Source organism: Vicugna pacos, chromosome 2, assembly GCF_048564905.1.
Source record: "Vicugna pacos chromosome 2, VicPac4, whole genome shotgun sequence".
NCBI classification, from domain to species: domain Eukaryota; kingdom Metazoa; phylum Chordata; class Mammalia; order Artiodactyla; family Camelidae; genus Vicugna; species Vicugna pacos.
The window spans coordinates 88,749,160-88,775,381 of NC_132988.1; the positions used below are offsets into that span (position 1 = coordinate 88,749,160).

Sequence of the window (26,222 nt, forward strand, 5' to 3'; positions counted from 1 at the left end):
TACCCACTCCCCTGGAGACATATTTAATATTTATAATATTGGACATAAGAGGCATCATAACCCCTCAACAAAGCAAATCTTTTGCTTTCTATACCTTCCACTCTAATTATACCTTATTTTTTATTAATTACCTACTGATTAGGATTTTTATGCAGTGAATATTCTTTTTGTGTGCATGTGTGTATGTGTATTAACTCTCCTCCAGTTCAGTTCAGAAACATGAAGTGTGAAGGAGGATGTGGATTTTCTGACTGGTTTAAAGACTATCAGTGTAGGGTCTAATGACTTACAGCTAAATTGTGTTTCTCCATGTAGGATTAGCAATTCAAGCCATTTTAGATATAATTAAAGATGAATATAACCCCTGTGGACACTCTATTATGAAATCAACTCTAAATACTGGAAGTAGTTCAAGTATTTCCATGTTTACTTGTATTAGGTATGGCAGTCTGGCAAGAGTACCCAAAGGCCAACACCCACTACCATCACTATCAACTTCACATATGTAAATAAATTGCATGCAATATAATCACCATTGTATAAGCATAAATTTGGGTCTATTGTAATTCAAGTTTTAATTTAGTGATCCTTTGGGTGGATCCTTGATTTCCTGTTTTGGCATTACCAGTATAACTCAACCTAACCCAAACACTTTGGTAAGCATGTTAAATAGAGCTCTGGAACTTCTAGTATAACCTGGTATTATGATTCTAATTTTACATTTCTGCTATTTTGCTATTTTCAAGATACTCTTCATATGAAAAAAGTAATGAAAGGAAAGATTAGGCTAAAGAAGTTTTGTCTTTTTTTTTTTTTGGCTGACTCTTTTATAAAAAGAGCACTTGACATTTTCTGTGCACAAATATATCAAAACAAAGTTATTGATGGCTCTAAGGATATCTCATTTCAAAATAAAATTAATGTAGAACAGAAATGAACATGCTTCCTAAAATGGAAATTTGAATGCCTTTTATAATAAAAATCCATTATATATTTTCACTGGTAGAATTTTTAACCTCTTTGTTACTTAGATTCCAAGAAAAACATAGATTACCAATCTCTCTATCTATATATGCAATCAATACAATAAGAAAGAATGAGTTTCAGAATACAACCTCAAACATATCAATTATGCTGGATGCTGAACAAAGTAGAAAAGTTGAATGCCTTAAACAATATTGGAAGAATTTCAAAAATCAGTTTCCTAAATTGCTCTATAACATAGATGGATGATGGCTACATACTAAAATAGATTTCCATTCTTAATATATTTGGTTCTAAAAATGTAATTCTCTTATGAAAATTTAATTCTATAAGATCAAAAGATTTTTACAGCTAGATAAAAATGATCTCATAATCAATAAAATATTTTAAAAATTAGTAATGGTTTTAATTATCTGACTCTTTAATGTTAAAATATTTTACTCTCTAATCATACATAAAGTTTTATAAAGCTGCAACCTGGTAAAGCTGGGTGTTATCTTGAAAAGTATGTAACAGTTTTTAAACAATCATCTGGAAAGATAACTAGAGATTGTTAAAAATGATGGGAATTAATTAATATCAAGTTAACATATTATTTTGAACTAACCCAAAACAGCCCTTATATTTTACTTCGGAAGTGTCATCTCCAGAGTCATCTTCATTATTTTTGTTATATTTGCCAGTCATCATAATTATTGTCACTATAATCAGTAAAATGATACAAAGCCACACAGTTAGTTAATTAATCAAAGCAGGAAAAATATTTTAAATGAGAATTTAGGGACATTAAGGACTGCCTTTAAAATATCTAGTAAGATTAGCTCTTATGGTCACAGTGCATGTGTGTGTGTTAGATATGAAAAAAATCTGTGTGTTTGTGTGTCTGAGAGAAAGAAGAGTGACAGAACAAAGGCAATTGTGTGGAGGTATGAGTGCTTATGGATCTTCAAACTCTTTTGTTCTGGATTATGCCTTGTATTTCAGCTACAAGTACATGGTTTCACAGTTTATCCAATTCAAAGCTACTGATATTTAGAGATAAAATTAAAGCATAATAGAGAATAACAAGTGGTATTTAAAATGGCTGCCTATTAAAGAACATAGACTCCTTTGATTATTTCTTTGAAATGAAATTTGAAATTATTGAAAACCAATATACAATATGAAAGGGATATTTGACTAAGGATTTGGAGACATAAACTCTATTTCCAGTTCCCACACTATCTTGTTTTATGACTCTGTATAAATAAGGCTACCTCCCTAATTTCAACATATATCTACACATAAGCAGATGTATAGATTATATATGAGCTATATATATGTACCACCATACATGATATGCATGTATACAATTTCATTACATATGTCATAAAGATTTGGTATCATATATTATTTATGGTAAAGACAAAGTGGATGTTGGAGTTAGAACTGGTTTTAAAATTCAGATTTCATAAGAATATATTGCTTTCGGATAGTTAAAGAGTTGACTTTAAACAACCTAATATTCTTTAATATAATAAATATTTTAATTCAGAGATTTAAAAACCTACGAAAGCATTGAAATCCTATCATCTACCATATTAAAATCTAAATTGAAATTTTGAGAAAGCATACTCATTTCACAGAGCAGAGGTAAAATTCATGATTTGACTTGAGTCAGATGCCAGGCTACTGAAATAAAAATGCTTAAATAAGAAACAGGAAATTGCAAAAACAGAAAGACTGAGATCAGACCAGGTTCAAAAGCTGATAGAACCAAAGAAGGCTACAAGACTAAAGCATTGGAGCCATCAGTCCACAATCATTCTAACGGACAGCACAAAGTTTTCTCTGAATCCTTTGAAGAGCTAAAATTTTAAACTTAACGTTATATATTCATTAATGACAGAAAGGAAGGGCAACGTTCTCTGAATCAGTAATTTCACAGAATGCTTATCCATTGTTCTGTTCCAGAATGCAGAATGAATGGTGAGAAAGCACCCTTACTTTAGAGGAGCTTAGGAGAAAAGTAAGGTGTAATTGGTGAAAAGAGCAGACCAGGTCAAGCTGCCATATAGTAGCCAAGTAAGTCCTGTTGTGTTGATTATAGAATATAGAGCAAGGTACAGCTGAAAATGAATCTGGAATGATTGCTAGACATCTTCTCTGAAGGATGTTAGGTTTCCATCTAAAAGCATAGGAAAAGATCTACTGAATTACAAATGATCTAGTGAATGAATAAAAATGATTTATTGAGTGAAGGATTTTGAAGAACAAAATAAAATGATTAATACTGTCATCTGAAAAACAATGTAAGGAATGTACTGGAAGCAAAACAAAGTATGGAGGACCAGAGGGTATGCACTCATTGTTTTTGTTTCTCCAATGTAAACTTTTGTTTGGCAATTTACTTCTGAGAACTATCTACCCATCACTGTCAGTCCTTACGTTTTGGCCAGAGTTAATTTGTGGCTATCTAACAGTGGGCCTGTGACTCAAGGCCAATCTGTGCTATAGCTGAAGCTCCAGGAATGAACTGAGGCAATGAGAACAGAGCTATCTGTCGCTTGAGAACAGAGACAACCATGAGGAAAAAAAAAAAAAAAAAAAAAAAAAAAAAAGAACTGCAAACAAAAGTGAGTAAAAACTAGTCCAGAAAATATTGTCTAAACTGCTGCTTTCAAGAGAAGAAGCAGTTAAACAGCACTTAAAAAAATCAGTTTGGGTTGAGTTCTGTTACTTTCAACCAAACATGTCTAATACAGAGTTTAATTTGCGTAAATTCAAGTGAGAGTTCAGGAATCACACTGCTGTCTTTTCTTTGCTATGTTCCTCTGAGTAGATATCTTTTCCTTTCCCACCAGTAACATCACATAAAACAATCCCAGTTGTAGCCTCTAATACCACTATGACATTTTAATATTTAAAATTCAGTTTCACATCAGCCTTAGAAGCAACTGAAAATGTTCTCTTCAGAAATCACAGTATCTGTTTACCAGTCACTTATGGGTTCTTTAATGGCACAGCTTCATTTAACTGATAATACCAACTGTATATAAGAAATGTTATTCTTTGTGTGTATCCAGCAACTCAAAGTATGTCAATATTCTATCTTACTTATCTAAATCCTTTCTTTGACATGTTATTCAGGTCCTCAGGTAGTACCTCCTCACAAGATATAGTATATTCAAATAATGCTAGAAGCTGTGCAAAGCTGTGTCATTATTTTTCGGAGATAGTATGTAAATGCTTATCAGATCATAATAATTTCTACCTTTTTGTGTACAATATGGAGACACACTATAACTTGACAATTGAGATATACAGATTCAGGAGTCACGCTTAGTTTGTATTTTAGCTCCATATGTACTGCTGTGTCACTGTGGGCAAGTTACTTGGTACCTGTGGACATCAGTTATCTTATCTATAAAATGAATATTGTAACAGCACCAGTTCAATGTGATTGTTGTGAAAAATAAACGTGTAAATAACTGAAACTTAGCAACGTCTGAAACATGCTTAGAGGAAAATGAATTTTAGCTATTAAAAAACATTCCTTGTGTTTCAGGATGTTCTTAAAAATTATTTATAATAAAAACACTAATCAGACACTATTTAAACATTGGGAAATCGTACATTAAATTGTAAAGTAGATGCTTTCATCAAGGTCATTTTATGAATCCTCTGTGGAGTAGAAATATGAAGACAGGATATTGGAATTAAAATCTTCATATAATGTATTCTTTGAAAAAAATCTATCAAAGAACCTATTCATACAAACACATACACATAATTACAATTATACAAAATAAACTTACATATGATGAATGTTGGGAAGTTAAAAAATTGAAAACAATTGTTAGATTATTGCAACAGCTTTGAGAAGCAACTGTTTTTTTAAATGTGTTTTGGTTTATCAATATTTTAAACATGCTTTTGGTGTCATAGTATATAAATACCTGCTTCTTTGTTGAAGATAGATCAAGTAACATATTTTTAAATCACTGGTTTTGTCTAGATCATTTGTGTTCATATGTGTTTATTTTAAGGGGTCATCCATGGACTGAATTACAAAGAAGTTGATGATTGCTTATCCTGAATATCAAAACGTTAAATTTTAGTAATTCTGAAACCAAAGTCAAATAAAATAAACTAACAAAACAAAACAACACATCTGGTATTTCCCACAAGGATCCTTTTCTGTCAAGCTCTAATATACCTAATCTCTCTCCAATTATATTTTGGATTGCCTTTGTAAAATGAATTTTAAAAAAAAGAAATTAAATACCAAAACATGTATAGCTAGATGATTCCTCAATTTAACATTTTAAACACGTTAATTATAGGATTAGGATTTTCCTATTACCTAAATTCCATTTAAAGGTATTTTAATCCTTTAATTCCTCAGGTGTTGTAAAATAACTTAGGTCATTTTCAGTCGGTCTTATTAAAATCTCTCACTCACATTATGATTTCTCTGCACAAAGTGGAAAAATAAATTGAATAATGCAGCAACTTTCAATGAGACATGACACATGGCATAATCATTTCTCCTCTCTTTAGCTTTGTTTTATTTAGTTGCCTTATTACATTTCTCTTTTTTTGATTGAGTAAGCTTGGTTTATAACATTATACAGAGTTCATGTATACAGCATTAGAATTTGACTTCTATATATACTACAGTGTGCTCACCACCAAAAGATGAGGTTCCATCCATCAACATACAATTGACTCCCTTCACCCATTTTGCCCACCTCCCACCATCATTTTCCTTCAGTAACCACCAGTCTGTTTCCTGTATCTATGTATTTGTTTTCTTTTGTTTTGTTTGCTGGTTTATTTATTTATTTTTATATTCCACATGAGTAAAACCACATGACATTTGTCTTTCTCTGTCTGATTTATTTAACAGCATAATAGTATAAAAGGTCCATTCATGTTGAAGCAAATGGAAAGATTTCATCTTTTTTATGCTTGAGCAATATTCCATTATATATACACATCTTCTTTATCCATTGATCCATCAATGGACACTTAGGTTGTTTCTGTATCTTGGTTATTATAAATGATGCTGCAGTGAACATAAGATGCATGTATCTTTACAAATTAGTGTTTTCATATTCTTCAGAAAATACCTAGTAGTGAAACAGCTGGGTCATATGGTATTTATATATGGTATTATATTCTTAATTTTTTGAGGACTCTCCATACTTTTTTTCATAGTGGTTACACCAATTTACATTCCCACCAACAGTATACCACTGTTCCCTTTTTCCACATCCTCTCCAACACTTGTTATTTCTTGTATTTTTGATAATAGCCATTCTAATAGATATGAAGTGATATTTATTGTGGTTTTGATTTGCATTTACCCAATAATTAGTGGTCTTGAACCACTATGCTTGTTGGCCATCTGTATGTCTTTTTTGGAAAAATATCTATTCATATCTTCTTCCCATTTTTTAATCAAGTTATGTGTTTTGTTGTTGTTGAGTTGTATCAGTTCTTTATATATTTTTGGATAGTAACTCCTTATCAGATATGTAATTCGCAAACATCTTCTATTTGGTGGTTTGTCTCTTTGTTTTGTTGATGCTTTCCTCCTTTCCTGCACAGTAACATTTTAGTTGGATGCCGTCCCATTTGTGGCTTTGTTTTTTTTTTTTTTTTTTTGCTCTTGTTCCCCTTGCCTGAGGAGACATAGCCCAAAAGATATTGCTAAGACTGATGTCAAACAGCATACTGCTTATGATTTCTTGTTGGAGGTTTATGATTTCAGGTCTTAAACTCAAGTGGTTTCAGTTTATTTTTTCAGTTTATTTTTGTGTATAGTTTAAGACAATGGTCTAGTTTCATTCTTTTGCATGTGGCTATCTGTTTTTCCCAACATCAAGCATTGAAGACTTTCCTTTCTCCATTGTATGTTCTTGGCTCCTTTGTTGTAAATTTTATATACATATTTAGGTTTATTTATCGGCTCTCAATGCTGTTCCATTGATCTTTTTCTACCAATGCCATGCTGTTTTGATTACTATAGCTTTGTATTAAAATTTGAAATCAAGGAGTATGATACCTCTAACTTTGTTATTGTTTTCCCAGGATTGCTCTGGCTATTTGTGGTCTTTTTGGTTCCATATCAATTTTAGAATTTTTTGTTCTATTTCTGTGAAAAATGCCATTAGTATTTTGATGAGGATTGCACTGAATCTGTAGATTGCTTACGTAATATGGATATTTTAATAATATTAATTCTAGTCCATGAGTACAAATTAACTTTCCATTTCTTTTCATCGTCTTCAGTTTCCTTCAGCATGTCTTATAGTTTTCAGCGTAGAGGTCTTTCACCCCTTTAAATTTATCCCTTGATATTTTATTATTTTGTTGCAACTGTACATGGATTGCACTCTTAATTTCTCTTTCTGCCAGCTTATTGTTAATGTACAGAAGTAAAATAGTTGTATATTAATTTTGTACCCTGCAACTTTACTGTATTGGTTTATTATTTCTAATAATTTTTGTTGGAGTCTTTAGCATTTTCTACATATAATATTATGTCATCTGCACATACTGGCAGTTTTATGCCCTCCTTTCCAATATGGATGCTGTTTATTTCTTTTACTTGCCAAATCGCTCTGGCTAGGATTTCCAATACTAAGTTGAATAAAGTGGCAAGAGTGGGCACCCTTGCTGTTTCTGATCTTAAAGGGATAGCGTTCAGTTTTTCAATATTGAATATGATGTTAGCTGTAGATTTGTCATGTGTGGTCTTTATTATGTTGAGGTATATTCCTTCTATACACATTTTATTGAGAGTTTTAATTATACATGGATGCTGAGTCTTGTCAAATGCTTTTTCTGCAACTATTGATATAATCATATGGTCTTTATTTTATTAATGTGGTATATCACACTGACTGATTTGAAGATGCTGAACCATCCTTACATCCTGTAATAAATGCCATGGTTATGATCCTTTTAATGTATTGTTGTGTTTGGTTTGCTAATAATTTGTTGGGAATTTTTGCATCTATGTTTATCAGAGATGCTGGCCTGTAATTTGTGTGTGTGTGTGTGTTGTCCATGTCTAGTTTTGTTATCAGAATAATGCTGGCTTTATGTTTGGAAGCATCCCTCCTCTTCAATTATTTTACAAGAGTTTGAGAAGTTTATGTAGTAAATCTCTGAATATTTGGTAGAATTCACCAGTTAAGCCATCTGGTCCTAGACTTTTGTTTTTTGGGAGGTTTCTAATTAGTGTTTCAACCTTCTTACTAGTGATCAGTCCATTCAGATTTTCTACTTCTTCATGATCCTGTCTTGGAAGATTTTATGATTCTAAGAATTTATCCATTTCTTCTAGATTGCCCAATTTATTGGTATATAGCTGTTCATAATGGTCTCATACTCCTTTGTAATTCTGGGGTATCCACTGTAACTTCTCTTTTGTTTCAGTTTTTTTTTTTTAATCTGAGCCTTCATTCTTTTTTTTTTTTCCCTTAGTGAAGCTAGCTAAAGTTTTGTCAATTTTGCTTTTCTTTTCAAAGAACCAGCTCTTAGTTTCATTGATCTTTTCTAGTCTTTTTAGTCTCTGTTTCATTTATTTTCACTGTAGTCTTTATTATTTCCTTTTCTCTACTAATTTTAAGCTTCATTTGTTCTTCTTTTTTAGTTCCTTTAGGTATAAGGTTAGATTGTTTATTTGAGATTTTTCTTGTTTCTTGAGGTAGAACTGTATTGCTATAAACTTCCCTCTTACTAGTGGTTTGCCATATCCCATTGATTTTGGTATGTTGTAATTTCACTTTCATTTGTCTTTAAGTACTTTTTATTTTTCCTTTAATTTTTTTTTCCTTGAGCCAATAGTTGTTCAGTAGCATGTTGTTTAGGTTTACATATTTGTGATTCTTTTCAGCTTTCTTCTTGTAGTAGATTTCTAGTTTCATATCATGTAATCAAAAAAGATGCTTGAAATGATTTCAATATTAAATTTACTAAAATCTGCTTGTGTCCCAACATATGGCTATCCTTGCAAATATTCTATGTGCACTGGAGAATTCTGCTGTTTTTTGGATGAAATGTTCTGTATATGTCTCAAGTTCATCTGGTCTAATGTTTCATTTAAGGTCATTGTTTTCTAGTTCACATCATGTCTGGATGATTGAGCCGCTGATGTAAGTGGGGTGTTAAAGTCCCCTACTGTAGTATTTCTGTCAATTTCTACCTTTAAGTCTCTCAGTAATTGCTTTATATATTTTAATGCCCCTATGGTATGTACATATATACTAATAAATCTGATGTCTTATTTTTTTCTTTTTGTTCTTATTTATTTTTTATTTTTTTTGTGGGGGAGGCAATTAGGTTTACTTATTTATTTATTTTTAGAGGAGGCACTGGGGATTGAACCCAGGACCTTGTGTATGCTAAGCATGCACTCTGCCACTTGAGCTATATGCTCCCCCTTATGTCTTCTTAGTGGATTTCCCCCTCTATCATTATAAAGTGTCCATCTTTGTCCTTTTTGCCTTTTTTGGCTTCAAGTTGATTTTGTCTGACATGAGTATGGCTATACCTGCTTTGTTTGGCTGCCATTTGCTTGGAGTATTATCTTTCATCCCTTCATTTTGTGTCTATATTTATCTTTAGAGATGAAGACGAGTCAGTCCCTGAGAGGCAGCATATGGTTGTTTTTTATTTTTTAATCCAGCCAGCCACTCTGTGTCTTTTGATTGATGAATTCAATCCATTTACATTTAGGGTGATTCTAGATAAATGGGGACTTAGTATTGCCATTTTATCTTTTGTTTTCTGGTTGCTCCATATCTGTATTATTTCTTTTTTTACTTGTGTTTCTGTCCACCACTTTAGTTTGATGATTTTCTATGATATTTTTCTCAGTTTCCTCTTTTTTATGTTTTGTGTCTCAGATGTAGATTTTTATTTGTGGTTACATGAGGTTTCTATAAAATGTCTCAAAGATAAATAGTCCTTTTTCTGCTGATAGCATCTTAGCTTCATTTGCCTATACACGTTCCATCCTTTACCTCTTCCTCTTTTACATTCCTGTTATCACAAATTATACCTTTTATGTTTTGATTCTGTTATCAAATTGAAGTAGCTATAGTTATTTTTAATTTTTCCCTTTAACTTTTATGTTTTTAGTTAAGTGTTTAACAACCTATTTTTCTATAGAGTAGTGTTGCAATTTTCTTATTCTGTCTACCTATTGATCACCTTAGTGGTTTTCTCTTTTCATTTCAGGTAGAAGAGCTCCTTTCAACATGTTTTGTAAGGCAAGTCTAGTTGTAATGAATCCCTCAGCTTTTGCTTGACTGGGAAAACCTTTATTTATTTTTCACATCTGAAGAATAACTTTACTGTATAGAGTATTCTCGGCTGTCAGTTTTTATCTTTCAATATTTTGAGTATGTCATTCCACTCTCTCTTGACCTACAGTTTCTGCTGAGAAATCTGCTTATAGTCTAATGGGAATTTCTTTGTAGATTACTGTGTTTTCTTCCTTGACTATCTTGAAAAAATTTTATCATTGATTATATATATATATACTCAAGATTGAACCCAGGAGGTACTCAAGATTGAACCCAGGACCTCCTGCATGCTATAACATTGGAAATACGGAAATATGGAAAATACTACTACAGACATTCATGTGCAAGTTTTGTGTGGAATATGTTTTCATTTATTCTGCATTTATACCTAGGAGTAGAATGCTTCAAAGGCTGGGATGAATAAAATGAAGAGACAATTCACAGAATGTGATAAAATATTTTCAAATCATATCTGATAAGGGTCTTGTATCTAGAATATATAAATAACTCTTACAACTCAATAATAGAAGGACAAACAACTACATGTTTAAGTGGGCAAAGGAGATGAGTAAGTATTTCTCTAAAAAGATATGTAAAATGGCCACTAAGCACATGAAAAGATGTTTAACATAGTTACTCATCAGGAAAATGTAAATCAAAACCATGAGATACCACATCACACACTAGAAGGGACATAAGCAAAAAGTCATATGATAAACTTTATAGCAAGACTATGGTTAAATTGATCAGAAAACTCATACACTGCTGGTAGGACTGTAAAATGGTGCCACCACTTTGGAAAACAGTCTGGCATTTCCTCACAGTTATATATAAACATAGAGTTACCATCTAATTACGTGTTTTACAGTTATTTTTAGCTCCCTCTGACATACTAAACTCATGAATTATTGTCTAGGGACCTAAAGCTTTGTTAAGCTGTATCTTCAGGATAATCTGAAAAATATCTGTGTCAAGTTATGAGAAATGCTTTTCATCTTGTAACATGTATTTTTCTAGCAATTAAAAGAACTGGACCCTGAAGAATTCACTGGCCAGGCTAACCTCATCCCTGTATAAGTTCTAATAGGAAAAAGTAATCAGACATAGATGTTTCAGCATTTGGGGGGAAACAAACCTACAAGTGAATCAGAACTGAACTTGGTGGGAGCTGATTATAATAAAATAGACTCAATTATGAGCCAAAATTACATTGAAAATTTCCATTGATTAATGAGGTTTTGCCAGTTAGTCTCATGTAGTCCATGCAGTCTACCACTGATCCTTTTACAATATAGTTCAGATCTTCTATAACCCAGTATCAGTCCTCATCACTCTTTAAAGCATCACAACAGTCAAATCCTGATTTTCCTTTCAGCCTCTATTCTCTACTATTCATTCTCTCTAGTTCAGAGTGAATGTTCCTCACACGTGTATTTGCCTGCTAAATGTCCATACACTCAAATTAAAGCCTCTAATAAAACCCTTCAATAATTGAGGAGCTTTATCTTTATCTATGTCTATACTTTAACCATGCAAAGATAATTTGAACTTCATATATCACCCTTTAACTAATTGAAAATAATGCATACATCTTGTCTGCTTTCCATCATCCAAATTTTCATCTGAATCTTTCAAAGCAAGGCTTAACTAAATTTTTCATGTACTTAATCTGACAAAGATGGATAGTAGTGTGCCAAAGACTACTACTCAGCTAATCAGTGCATAAAAGTCCATGAGCACTATATTTTCACTTAGGATTGCAACATTTATTAGTATACAATGATCCTTTTTTCATATGCCATGTTTTGCCTTAAATACTAATTCAATGGATGCTAGAATTGTAATTCTGCTCCCTTTTGTTACGCTTACTTGATATCTATTTTTTTTCTTAGTTGCCAATGCTATAGCAACTTCTATTCACATTTTCTCTTGGTACTTATAAACATTTTAACTGGAATTTAAAAGAAAGTAAAACGGCTAGTGATTACTTGCCAAAGTCTGAACCCATGAAAATACCTTCATATGTGACATACTTTATTATGAGGTTTTTAATGCCTATTTTTGTAACTCTCCACAAGTCTTTAGATTTTTATATAAAAATGTCAAATATACTACACACTTCTCTCCTTTATGGAGCATATAATTCTATCATAGCTTATCAAAGGAACAAAAAACACTTACAACACTTGTTAGAAAATACAACTCAAGTTGCTTGCATTCTAGGACCTATCTAAAGCTTAGAGAGAATTTACACTTAGAGAAGGCTGCGTAAAGGTGGTAAAGAGTCCTCCCGTGCTTTCCTATTGAAAGGCAGATTCTTCAGCTAATGTGCGTCACTGAACTCTGGCACAGAGCCTCATAGAATCATTTTATGGCAACCATATCTAATGTGAGACCCTGACTTTCTTTGATCAGTACAAGGAATGGAAGCAAGAAAACTGATTTTAAAATTGACATAAAATTATTTCCAAATGTATAACCAATAAACAAGAAAACGATCCCAATGACAATGAGAAAATTCATTTACAACCAAATTGTGTTTAAATTATGTCTCCCCAGAGATTACAATTCTCTAATTAGAAATGCTTAATATTCATTTTCCCTTTTTTTTTTCTAGCTATAAGTAAGTTGATAGCCAAATTTTGTTTGGCCAGTGTGCTGCAGAAGGAATATGTGGGTAGTGAGTATTGAAAGTTCCCTAAACCAAGCTTAGTGAGAATCTTTGGACCTTTGATATTTGCTTGCTTGATCTGGGAGCAAATGGAATTAAAATTTATCAGTTGAAAAAAAAATTAAATATGTAAGCTGGAAGGCATGACAGATTAAAGCCATTAGAATATTTTTCAAAAGGAAATAAAAGAAATATATAATATTATCTTGAGTCTGTATTTTGAATTATGCAATAAAATATTATTTTTTTGCTTGCTCCTTCATTATATCTCTATTGGAAAATAAAAGAAACTCTTTTCTTATAAATCTAAGTTAAAGGAGGAAATTGCAATTGTGTTATCCACATCAGTTATCTCGGTGCAAAAGAGGGAGATAGGCCACCTTAAGATAAAGGAATACTGAGCATGCCTATCCACAAAGCTTTTCCTGTGTGTACTTTCTAATACATCATATATTCTATTCTCTCAGAGCTTTAAACTCTCTGAAGGCCAGAGATTTTGTGAATAGAAAGATAAGAAACAAATTCTGGTAAAACGTTAGTACTTAAATTTATCCTATGTAGAACAAAATCTAACAGTTTTGAAATTTCCAGTCACTGACCCTCAAGAAAAATACTCATAATTTACTGGCTAATGTTGAGTAACTTTGAAGTTTTCCTTTTTGTGAATAGATGGTTCATTGTTAAAATATAGTTTAATAGCATTATCTCTGCTATGCTTTTTGTATTTGATTAACATTTAAAACATGAAGTATTTTTAAAAAGCTACTTGAAAATTCTAGAGGAAAATTTCTTTTTCCCATTAGATTGGAAGAGCCATCATGGAATGTATTAGGTAATACTTGTACGTGTTAATGGTGAACAATAGGACAAGGTCAGGAAACTAGGCACTGGCCAAATATGGAATATTACAGCATTTAAATATATAAATATGTTAAATAAAATTAACTAAATAAATATGTTAAATTAAAAGGGCATTGTGTCTAAGTAGTCATGTTTAATTGATAATATTTAGCAGTTTTTTGTGATTTTTGTCTAGAACTTTAAAATATGGTCATAAAAAAGTATGAATCACCTATTTCTGGACAAGGCTAATCTAAACTAGAGAAAAGCTATGAGGACTTATAATAGAAACTAATAAAACAATACTTCACATATCAGCTTTCAAAAAAGATGGTCCAGAATAATAAAGAAAATCCTAATATCATAAAACGTGCTATTTTGTAGGAAGAATTAAAGTTAAAAAAGTATTGAGGAAATCTGGGATCCAGACAAGATGTCTATTATGAACAGGAGTAGAGAACAGCGATCTATCGTTGGTCAAGATTCATGTCTTTCACTTATTCCCAGGTATTTATTACAAAGATTAAATGATTTACACCTAATTTGTAGATCACTTCATTCTCTCTATATAATTAAATAACAGAAAAATTAAGATCAGACTTTAAGAAGAATATGACCAAAGACCAGCTAGCAGATAAACCATTAAAATAAAAAAAAAAAAAAACAGCCAGAACATAACTGAAAAGTAAAATTCAAACAACCTGGTGATTGAGGATTGAGAAATAAAAGTGGAAATTCAATCAAATTGGGACATACTGAATTGGCAGCAATAGGGATTTCAGTGATGAAACTCTTGAAACTGTGTTTTGAAATAGGATTTTAAATCACAGAAGTATTAATATATTAATACACAGTAATATATGTTTAATGTTGTATATATTAACATATTATGGGGATTATAATAATACAGCAATTCAAATGCCTCTGATTACTCATTAGAATGATTCTGATAATAAACAACTTCAAGTGAAAAAACAGTAAAGGAAATTACAAAGGAGGATTTCCTTCAATATAGCATCTAGGTCTACTAAAGAGAGATATCCTAATTGTATAAATAATAAAATTCTCCCTGAAAATTCAAAGACATTGGCTTCTTACCTGCTCCCAAAGATACTGTTTTCTCCAAAGACCTTTAAATAGAAGATTGGCTACTCAGAAGAGATTGCCCATCAAGGTGCCCATATTTTGTTCAGTCTCTGTGATACTTGCTCAATTTGGAAAGAGAAAAAAAATGATGAATAATTGTTTATTGGTTTTACAATACAACAGATCTTCAAAACTACAATAAGCCTATGAGTTAATTAATAAAGATGTCAATAATTTCACTTTCAGGTCTGGGACAAGAAAATCTGTTATCAAACTATATACCATAAACAAATGGCTAAAGGAAATTCTTGAGGCAGAAAGGAAAGGATAACAGAAGGAAACTTGAAACATCAAAAGAGATGAGAGCACAATGTAAAAAGCTGAAATCCGAGTCAATGCAATAGATTCATGAGTTTTCTAAATTATGTTTGAAAATGGAAGTAAAAATTGTAACATGATCTGATGTGGTTCTTGAGGATGTAGAGGAAATATATTAGACAATTATGTTAAAATGGGAAAATCTAAAGGAACCTAAAGGAACATAAGTTTTCTACACTTCTCTCAAAATAGTGAACATTACTTGATTGTGATAAACTATACATGTTTAATGAAATATCTAAAGCAATTACTAAAATATTCTACAGAGATATACTCAGAAATATATAGATAAATCAAAATAATTTTGTTAAAGGTACAAATAACCTAAAGGAAAACAAACAAATAAAGAAATGAAGAACAAATGAAACAAACACCATAAAAAAATGCCTAACTCAAACTCTAATATATCAATAATTACACTAAATGTATATGTATAAATACACCAATTAAAAGAGATTGGCACAGTGAATTTAAAAAAAAATAACATAATTCAACTATATGTTATGTATAGGTACAAGAAACTCACTTCAAATAATGATACAAGTGATACTGATGCACCATCTAAATTTGTCAAACTCAACAAATGTTAGAGGCATAGAAAAAACTTTTTATCTTGCTGGATGACAGTTGCATACCAGTTTATTATATTCCTATCATTTTTTGATTGCTCTTAAAACTGTACTACACATACTTAAGGAAAAACTATAAATATACACCTCTTAAGTATCTTAAATCCCAATAACACCATTCTTATCTATTCTTTCTCATGGACACGGATAGGATTGTCCATCATCTTGGTTAGCTTTGCCTTTTTTCCTCCCAAACTTAGACATTATCATTATTTCTATACAGTAAGTATTTCCTTATAATTACTAACATTAATTTCTTCTGATTATTTATTGCATTTCTTTTTTTTTTCAGGGATCATTTTCAATTTTCTTGATGTACAGCCTTTAAAAGTTATTTTAGTGAAGTCCATTAATAGTAAATTTTGTTAGTTTCTTTTAGTATAAAATGTTATTTTTCACTTTTATTCTGAATTAGAATGAAACTGGGGGTAAAATTTAGTATAATAACTTCATTCTCTCTTAAACTTAATGGTATTATTCTACTGTCTTCTAGCTTTCACTGTTGCTATTGGTAATTTTTGTATTGATTTGTTATTATTTATATGTAAAATGTCTATACACTGTAGATGTTTTAAGATATTTTTGATTTTATCATTCTATAGTTTTTATTATTATGTAGCTCATGATGGGTCTCATTTTATTGATACTGCTTAGTGTTTATTAAAGTCTATCATGATTTCTGGATACAGTTTGCTTTAAATATTGCTTCTCACAATCTTTCTATTCTATTATTTGGGACTCTTTTTTCGTATATATTAGACATTATTTCATCCTATGCCTTTTATCTTTTATTTTATTCTACCTCTGACTTTATGTCCTGAATTCTATGACATGTATTTAAGTGTAATTTACAGTTCATCGATTCTTTATCTGTATCTGCATACTGCTGTTTAAAATATAAATAGCTTTTTTCCTCTTATATTCTATAAGGCTTATAGTTTTCATTAATTAAAGTTCTATTTCCTTAACTATGTCTTTTCTTTTTCTAGTTTTTATTCCAATATTTATATTCTTTACAAAATATTATTTTATACTCCTCACCCAATATTTCCAATACTTCATTTTGAATCAGCTCTATTTCTAATTGAACAGATAGTACATTAGAACCCCAAACAGACTACACAAGTCCAACCTCAGGATCTCACTAATTTTAAATTGCTAACATCATATCCTCTATCTATTTAACTTACTAAAAATTTTGAAAGTTAAATAAAATTTGCAATTCTTATGGCTACTTTATCATATTTTAAATAATTATTTATCCTATATTGATAGATATAGTAACACTTCATAAAAATTCCCAACAGAGATAGAAAGTGGGACTTACCACTAAAAAATAATTAAATAATTGACGCAAGTTATTTAATATTTTAACTACATATAGGATGTGTGTGGATGCATGTGTGTGTGTGTGTGTGTGTATGTGTGTGTGTTCATGTGTGTTTTGATAACAGGTCCCTAAAGCCAGCCTGGGTTTGATTTTTCACTAGGAAACCTTATGAAACTCTGCATATATTCATATTCATAACTATGACATAAGACAATGAAAGATACAAAGCAAAATCAGCAAAGGAAAAGGGCACATGGGCAAAATCCAGAGGTAATAAGTGTAAATTTTCAAGAGTTCTCTCCCAGTGGAATCACACAGGATGTGCTTAATTCTTTCAGTAACCAGTGTGACAACACACATAACATATTGTCTGAGTGGGAAGCTCATTACAGACTCAGTGATCATAGTTTTTGTTGGGGGTTATTCATGTAGGCACCCTCTGCATAGCATGCACCACCTTTTAAAACATTCAGTAGGAAAGTAGGTGTTCAGCATAAAGCCACATTTTTGTACAGTTTACAAAGTGTGTGCCACTCTCACAAGTTATGAGAATGGTGGGCATGCTCCTATGATTATAAGTTTCCAGACATCTTTAAAAAGCAGCCAACTTTGCAAGCAAATCTTTCTCAAAATAGCAGTCTCAAGTCTTCAATTTTAACTATTTTCTGCACTGTATGTGTTTCCTATGTTCTCCTTACTTTAATTTCTGAGAACAATATGAAGACAAATGTCATGTACTCCCAGAAGCACATCTACAAAATTATTGTCTATATACCTATATGTTCTCCATTCCCTCCTATTACTCCAGATGGACAAGCCATGGTTCTCTCTAAGGCCAGCTCCTCTACCTGTGGACCATATCCCATCTCTTCTCATTCCTCCTGCTCATTACTCTTAGCATATGAACATTCTATAATAGTGCTACCTGAAAAAAGAAAAAAACAGATGCCCTAATATTGAGTAAGTATAATAATAATATTATTACTGCATCATCTTAGATTGCTAAAATATATCTGATATAATTTTCTTAAAATTTTTGCTGAAGGGTTTCCTCATTTTTAAAGATATATACACTCACTTTCTTACAAAAGTAGCATTTGTATTATGTAAACTAGCTAATTGAAATATAGCAGAAGTAATGGGTATTGCTATTGAGTAATCCGTGAAATTTGAATCATACATGCATACATACATGTATACATATGTCTACATAAATCATACGTACATATATCCTCTTAAAATCGTTAAAGTGAAACAATTAAGTTCAAATTATGGCTGTGCCATCAAGTCAAGTTTCTAAGTCTGTGAAATATATTATATTTCTTTAGACTTTAAATCTTATAATATGAAAATAATTTTTCATGAAAATAATCTGACATATACGTGTTTGTGAGTGTGCTTGTGAATAAGTGTGCATTTTCTAATATTGTTCCCATAAAACTTGGGGTATCATATTTTACTCTATATTTTCTTCTGATCCTCTGCACATTTTCCCACAGGTAAAATATTTTTCGTAGCAAAAGGATAACTGAAACTACCACAAAATATTAAAATATTTAGGTAGAGCTTTATATTACGAACCCTGCCCCTTGCCATAGCATTATGTTTATTCAGCTTTTAGCAATTAGGTTTGAAGGGTGCATATGAACTCCTTGATTGAATCTTGGTCTTACCCCTGCTGACACTATCTGGCAGAACTTTTTATGTTTATGAGCATCCGGGCAAACTATACGCCTACTTTTTTTTTATTCTTGTATATTGTATTTGTGGTAAAGCACTTTTTAACACAGCTACCCTGTGGATAATGGGTATTAGGCTACTTTTACTCTGTTTATTCTTTATCAGAAGGTTAGGCTCTGTTACTAATGCGACATGAGTTTTTTAAAAGCATCTTGATTTAAATAGATTAATTCAAAATCCAGGTTGAAAAGCAGAGATCAGTAAAAGATCTATTTAGAAACAGCTTCTTTATTTCTACAAAAATCCTGCCGGAAATTTAAATGGCATTGTGTTTTATCTATAGGTTAATTTGAAGGAAACAGACATGTTTATAATGCTGGATGTTCTGATCTGTACACACAAGGTATTTCTCTGGTTATGCCGTTCTAATTTATTTCAGCAATTTGTAAGTTTTCAGTGCAGAGGTCTTATAAATACTTTCATAAAATTATCTAACAAAGTGTTTCATGTTGTTGAATTCTTTTGTAAGGAGCACTTACTTTTAATTTCAATTTTTAAGTATACCTTGCTAGCATGCAGACATACCATCGAGCTTTACATATTGATTTGGTATTCTGTTAACTTATAACCCCCCAATTAACTCATATATGCTTTTTATAAAGCCTGAGGGATTTTTATACATAAACTATTCTGTAGTCTGTAAACAAAGACAGCTTTATACTCCTTTCTAATGTGTATGGATTTTATTTATTTTTCTTGATTTAAAACACTGACTAGACTCTTAATACAATATTAAATGGAACTGGTGGGAGCAAACACTGGTTTTAGAGAAAAAGCACTCTGTTTTTCAACATTAAGTATCATTTTAGCTGTAGGTACTTTGTATATGTCCTTTATCAGGATGAAGAAGTATATTTCTATTTCTCATTTGTCGAAGGGTTTTTTTGTTTTAATCATGAATGGGTGTTGAATTTTGTCAAATGTTCTTTTTTACATCTATTGTAATTATTCATTTTTATAATCTGTAATATGGTAAATTATATTGATTTGTTTTTCAGTATTAATTCAGCATTTTGCATTTCTGGGATAAAACCGATTTAATGATCGTAAGTTATCCTTTTTATATATGTTGGCTTCAGTTTGCTAATGTTGCTAAGTATCTTGCTATCTACATTCATAGAGAATAATGTTTTCTTATAACGTGTTAGTCTGTTTTTGGTTTCAGGTATTGGTAGTCATGTAACTGAGTTAGTGTTCCTTCACCTTCTATTTTGAAAATAACGTGTTTAGAATTAGAATTATTTTGTTCTGCCTCCTGATACTCCTTTAACTCTCATGGCAAATGCCTTTAGGCCATTAACACCTGAAAATTCAGAAAAAAAATAAACTAAATGTTTAGACATTGTTTTTAGACATTAGACAATAGGATGTATACAATTGTGATCCCTGGAAAAAGAGAAACAAACAATTTGAGTCCTATTACTGCCTTAGTTTACCATCTGAAGATGGTGTTCAAGCCACAGCATACAGGTGAGGTAACCAAAACAGTGGCTCACTGTGTCGAGGAGAAAGTTTGTAGTTCAGTGAGTCAGAGACTGCAAGAATGCAGGTGGGGAAAATGCTGAAAAAGAGAAAACTATAAAGATCTGACTTCCATTATTTTTAAGAGTTAGTACTCCATAATTTTAAAGAGTTAGTACTCTTTAAAAGTTAGTACTAACTTATGAGTGAGTAAGAAAATGATGAGGTAAATTTGGGCTTTTTTAATAATATTATTCTGAAGAAACCACTTGGGCAATTTTTTTCTTTTATAAAAGCCTTGTATAAAAGTTTTAGGAAGAAAAATATGTGATCAATGTAATACAAAAAATATAAAGCATGTTTTGTTTTAATATTATAATGTTTAATATTAAATATTATAAAATATTTATAAAATATTTAATATTAGATTCAATATGAATATATATATCTTTCATATCACAATTATTTAATATTAAAATTCCTATTATAGCTGAGAATCACTGTAGCTACACAAATATTACAACGCTTGGTATTAAGAAACATCCTAGAAATCTAGATAATATTCTTATTCATTCTTTAGTTTTATCTGAAAATAAATCTGAAAAGTTTTACAGTATAATTTAGAGAGCCATAAATTCAGAGAGACTTTTGTTTTGTTTTGATTTTGTTTTTTTTTGGTAGCAACATTAAATGTGTAATTAGGCAAAAAAATTAGACAAAAAAAATAGTCTGTTACTCTGGGCTAACATTCAGCTATGAAACTTTAAGAATTTAGGAGGAAATATATCACTTAATCAAATATTAACTAATCTAAAGTAACATTTTATTTATTTTAATAATAGTGTTACTAGGATAAAAAATGGCTGTTCTTGGAATTTCAAGGCAATTTGAGTATTTTTCTCATACACTGATATTTTGAATCAGTAGCATTTTAGTCATATGCTTCTTATTTCTTATAACTTATGAAACACTGGACAATTAAATACTGAAATGTTCTTTACCTCAGTGTTCTCACTAGTAAAAGAGCTCATTATCTTCCTCATAGAATAATAAAAATTAGTATATCACTATATGTATTAAAATCCTTAGGACAGTGCATAGTAAATTGTAAGTGCTTAAAATATTAATTATCATTTTTATTTTTACCATTATTACCATACTAATAATCATTGATACATAGCAGTGATTGTTTATAATAGAATAAACATTACTTACAGTTACATGTCATAACTGGCTTAAGATATCAAAGGCAGCTTTCCTTTACATTTGCCAATGTTTTCTATTATTTCTATAGCATAAGTTATTAAAGTCTACAGAGCTAAGATAAGAAGTGCATAAGGATGATAGTGAAATACTCTATGTGTTCTAGCCTCAATCCTGTCATAACAATTAGATCAATTATAGGTAGAGTTAAGAGTTATCTATGGCTTTATGTCATCCTGGTCTGAAATCAAAAGGAAAACATTCTCTTTTGTTGGATTTACATCCTAATATCATATTGCTGGATTTCTTTAATGACTTACAGCTATGCTTTAATGATTCTTCATAGAATTTACAACTTAATTGTCCTAACCCTTACAAAACACTTCACAATTTTCAGGACATACTTTAAATTACAGAGTTTGGAAAAATTACAAACAGAGATTAATTTCTTAATTTGCTACTAAAAGTCATACACAATTTGCTGTAATTATAATTTCCAAATATATTACTTGCTATTCTATGAAATGATATTTTGATCTTAACCAGATTGTCCTACTCAGTGTCTACTAATACTGCATGCATATCTTCATTCCAAAATTCTTAATTTCCTATGTATAGAATTGACTGTATCTTATTTAATTTCTTTTTTTCTTTAAGACCTTCTCAACTCCTTTTTCTATAAGTTGATCCAGTTACCACAGGCTACAAAGTACTCCATCACTCTCCTAAACTCCCCATTTCCCAACCTCAACTATATTGCCTGTATAGGTGTTAACTGATGTACTACAGAATATGTTATATATATAAGACACACACACACACACACACACACACACACACACTCCTTATGGTTTTAAAATTGCAGAGTATATTCTGACATTCTGAAGTGTAAAAACACTATCAGAATTATTGTCTTAGTCCATTTGAGCTGCTGTAATTATTATAGACTTATAAACAGAAATTTATTTCTCACGGTTTTGGAAGCTGGAAAGTCCAAAATCAAGGTGTCAGAAGATTTGGTGTCTAATAAGGAACCATTCCCTGGTTCATGGCTGTCTTCTTGATCTGTCCCCATGTGGCAGAAGGAGTGAGGGAACTCTCTGGGGCCACTTTTATAAGGGCACTAACCCATTCATGAGGACTCCACCTTCATGACCTAATCACCTTCCAAAGGCCCATTCTTCTCATACCATCATATTAGAAGTTAGGATTTCAACATATGAATTTGGGAGGATGATTCCCAGACCCCTACTCCAGCATTTTGACCTTTTTCTGATTGATTGGTGCCTATGACTTGTATGTTATTAAGGATCGAGATCTCCAAGCAACGGGTATGTATCACAGTCAACTGAGTGACTGACTCTGCCACTTAATATTTGGATAATTGTTCATTTGCAAGTACCACAAGCACCTCAGTATCAGGCACATTCCCACATTCAGTGTCCTAAATTCTTACTTTAGAATTTAAGATTTTTCAAAAGATCAGGATAGCTTGTTCACTAAACCTACTTGAAATTCTTTCTGATTGGCTACAGTTTTAGTATCAATGTTCCTCAGAATCTTTTGATTAGTTTATTTTTAATAGCTAACTTTATTCCCTTCGGCATATTATAAGCCTTTACCACAATCCACAAAGCTCCAATCTCCCTTCTTCCATATTACAAAAAGATATATTCAAATCATATTCATGTTATGATCAAAGTTACTATTTAAATTGCATTCATTTCATTTGAAAATATTTAGTGTCTTCACTCAATGTTTCCTATTTCTACTTGTTTTAAAGGAAAAGTTAGCCCTTTTCTTTACTAACTTTGACTTGTACCTAATCTTTCCAATCCCTAATCTTCACTTCCTTTGCACTTCTAATTGTTAAATCACTCTTGAAGATGTGGTTTGGGGCATAGATGAAATATGGTATACACTAATAGTTGTAGAAACTGGGCTATCAGGACATAGGTGTTTATTATACTACTCTCTCTACTTTTATATGCTTAAAATATTCCATAAAATATATTTTTTAAAGATCAAAAATACAGAAAGAAGTTGAAAAGTTGAAGATTTTGGTGGAACGTTGCAATTAGAAGCCAGACTTCAAGAAATAGTGAGTGATTAAGAATTAGATTATATAGGTTTTCAATACATTATAAACTATTTGCAAAAGTATTTATCCAGATCTAGATTGATCTATCTATCTATTACCTATCTACCTATCTATCTATATCAAAGTAGATGTGTGAAGGCAAGGATACATGAGGGTGTTTTTAAGTATGGAGGGGGAGGTCATTAAATAAGAGATTTCTTCTGAGTGAGGTGATTAGACATATATCTTGTACAAACTTTTACAGCAGATTGATCTGCTGTAAATGCATACAAATGAACAGCAAATTGATACAGTTAAAAGTATCCATTCTGGGACTCAAATACCTGTTCTTTTTTAGTTTGTGTTCTTCTTGTTGCTGTTGTTAATTGACAAGAAACAACTGGAGCCAAGAAGTCTCTCTTTATCTCTAAACTTCCATTTATATGTAAGAGAAATACAATCCCTAATAACAACATTTCTAGGAATGGTAGACCACATGGATACTACAAAATTTCTAATGGAAGCCTTATTTAGTCTTTTGAAGTGTCAAGGCAGTTGTGATGGTCTCATTTTGAAAGAACTAAATGAATGTTAGCAGTTAGCAGAGAAGACATGAGAACACTTCATCACAAAAGAAGATATAAATACAAATTTTGCCCTATATATGTCCTCTTCAACAAGTAAAAGTATGCTATACAACTTTGGAAATGGGAATTCATTAACTGAAGGAATGTTTAATAGTCCCTTTCAAGGTTTAGTTGGAGAAATAACTTATACAGAGCATTATTTTTTAAATGTTTATATACATAAACATCACTTGGGATTAACTGTCTATCTTTTTCCCCCTAAAATAGTCTTACTTAAAAATTAGTCTTTATTTTTTGTAAAAACTATTTAATTTGAGCACTGAGTAAAAACAACTATAATTATACAATAATCAATAAGAAAACATCAATGAAACATACTTGTATATATATATATTTTTATTAGCTTTGGGTGAAGTAGCACTTTCTTTAAAATTTAGTGGGTTGTCACACATAAAGAAACAGAACACCTAACACAAATACTATTTTTGTTACCCAAATACTGCTTAGTTCAGCCCCGTTTTTTCCCACCCAACATCACATTTGAAAGATAAATCAGGTTGAACTCTTAGCAGCAGGAGAGATCAGCACATGAGAAGTAGTGGTTGCTGTCTCTGCACTGGTGACAGGTAACAGGCAATGCTTTGGGTTTTCAGCTTCTGTTACAGAGTATTTCCGTGCACAGGGAAAGAAACCACATCAGCAAATTAGGCAACTAAATGAACTCTTAGAATTCCATTTACTAGGAGGATTTATCTTCATTGTCTTTCAGAGATACCCCTAATTTGGACTTGAATCCTCCAGCAGTCCTGTAGTCCACTTCTGCTTGGTGTTGGCATATTACACAGAACCAACTATAAATCAGGTCAGTTTTGTTATTGTTGTTGTTTGGTTATCTATTCATATATAAGTCCCCATTAGTTAATCTGTAGCTATAGAGTGAGTGAGGGTAAGTATATAGCTGGATTAATGATGAATCGCTGTTGCATCCATTGAATAGCTTAGGCTGTACGTTCACAATGGTTATCAGGGCCAAGTCACAATTCCAGAGCTATTTTGGAAAGGAGAGCAATTATCTAAAGAGGAGTGCATGAACTTCCTCCAAAATTCTACTTGAATTTGCCAGAAGTTCCAAGTAACTTTTTTTTTTTGCCATAATTTTGTTAGCATTTGACCTGTTGGGTTACACATTCTAAATTGCAGTCACTTGAACTATAGCCTGGTCCCATGATAAAGCCTTCTCTTGCTGAGAGCCCTACTCAGAGACAGAAATCTTACAATTTAGTAAGTGGATCAGAGCACCACAGTCAACTGTAGTACATGTTTCTTCTTGAATGTAAAGACTTTCTGTGTATCTTTTACTGTGGTAAGTTATTAATGAATTGGCCAAACATTTTCACTCTGTAGGGAGTATTCTAAAAAGCTCTAGGTGACTTATCTCACTGGAGGTTTGGACAAACTTTCAGTTTGGAGAACTTTCATAGCACTCACCTCCTACATTCTGACAAACTGGTCTTACTACGGATTGTAGGCCTTTTCTACTGTCTCTTTCTTAGGTCCAATTTGCATAACTTTATCAATGAACTAGATTAGCATGACAGTCTATGGAACGTCAGGATAATGACACTTTCATTGACTACAATATGGCAGAAAACAGGTGAGATTTTAAATCTCTTTAATCTTTGCCCACATTTAAAGGTCTTTGCAACTTGGGCGTAGGGGATACTTGGAGGAAAAAAAAAAAAACACTTGTCAGATGTTAGATCCTTATCAGAGCCAGAGATTTTGTTAGTTTGCTCCAGTATATGTCAAGCAGCTGTCACTGAAGTCATAATCAGATTTTGTAATAATTCTTAAAAATTCTTTAAATGTATGCCTAGGATAAACAAGTAAGTTACATAGGAATGTGATAAGAATGTTACATATGTACC

General features: G+C 31.5%; 1 long non-coding RNA gene across 2 annotated transcripts in view; it reads left to right on the forward strand.

The window, feature by feature from the left end:
* The first annotated feature begins 2,961 nt into the window (after positions 1 to 2,961).
* The window catches only part of LOC140700322 (uncharacterized), a 32,519-nt gene continuing 9,258 nt past the window's right edge, over positions 2,962 to 26,222 (forward strand). The window contains exons 1-4 of one of the 2 annotated variants that reach the window (XR_012078742.1): positions 18,040 to 18,183; positions 19,247 to 19,306; positions 19,962 to 20,009; positions 25,064 to 25,156. This is a non-coding gene — a long non-coding RNA (uncharacterized lncRNA). Of the gene's footprint in view, positions 3,049 to 18,039; positions 18,184 to 19,246; positions 19,307 to 19,961; positions 20,010 to 25,063; positions 25,157 to 26,222 lie in introns of those variants that run through there. The other variant, XR_012078743.1, reaches the window with a different exon arrangement.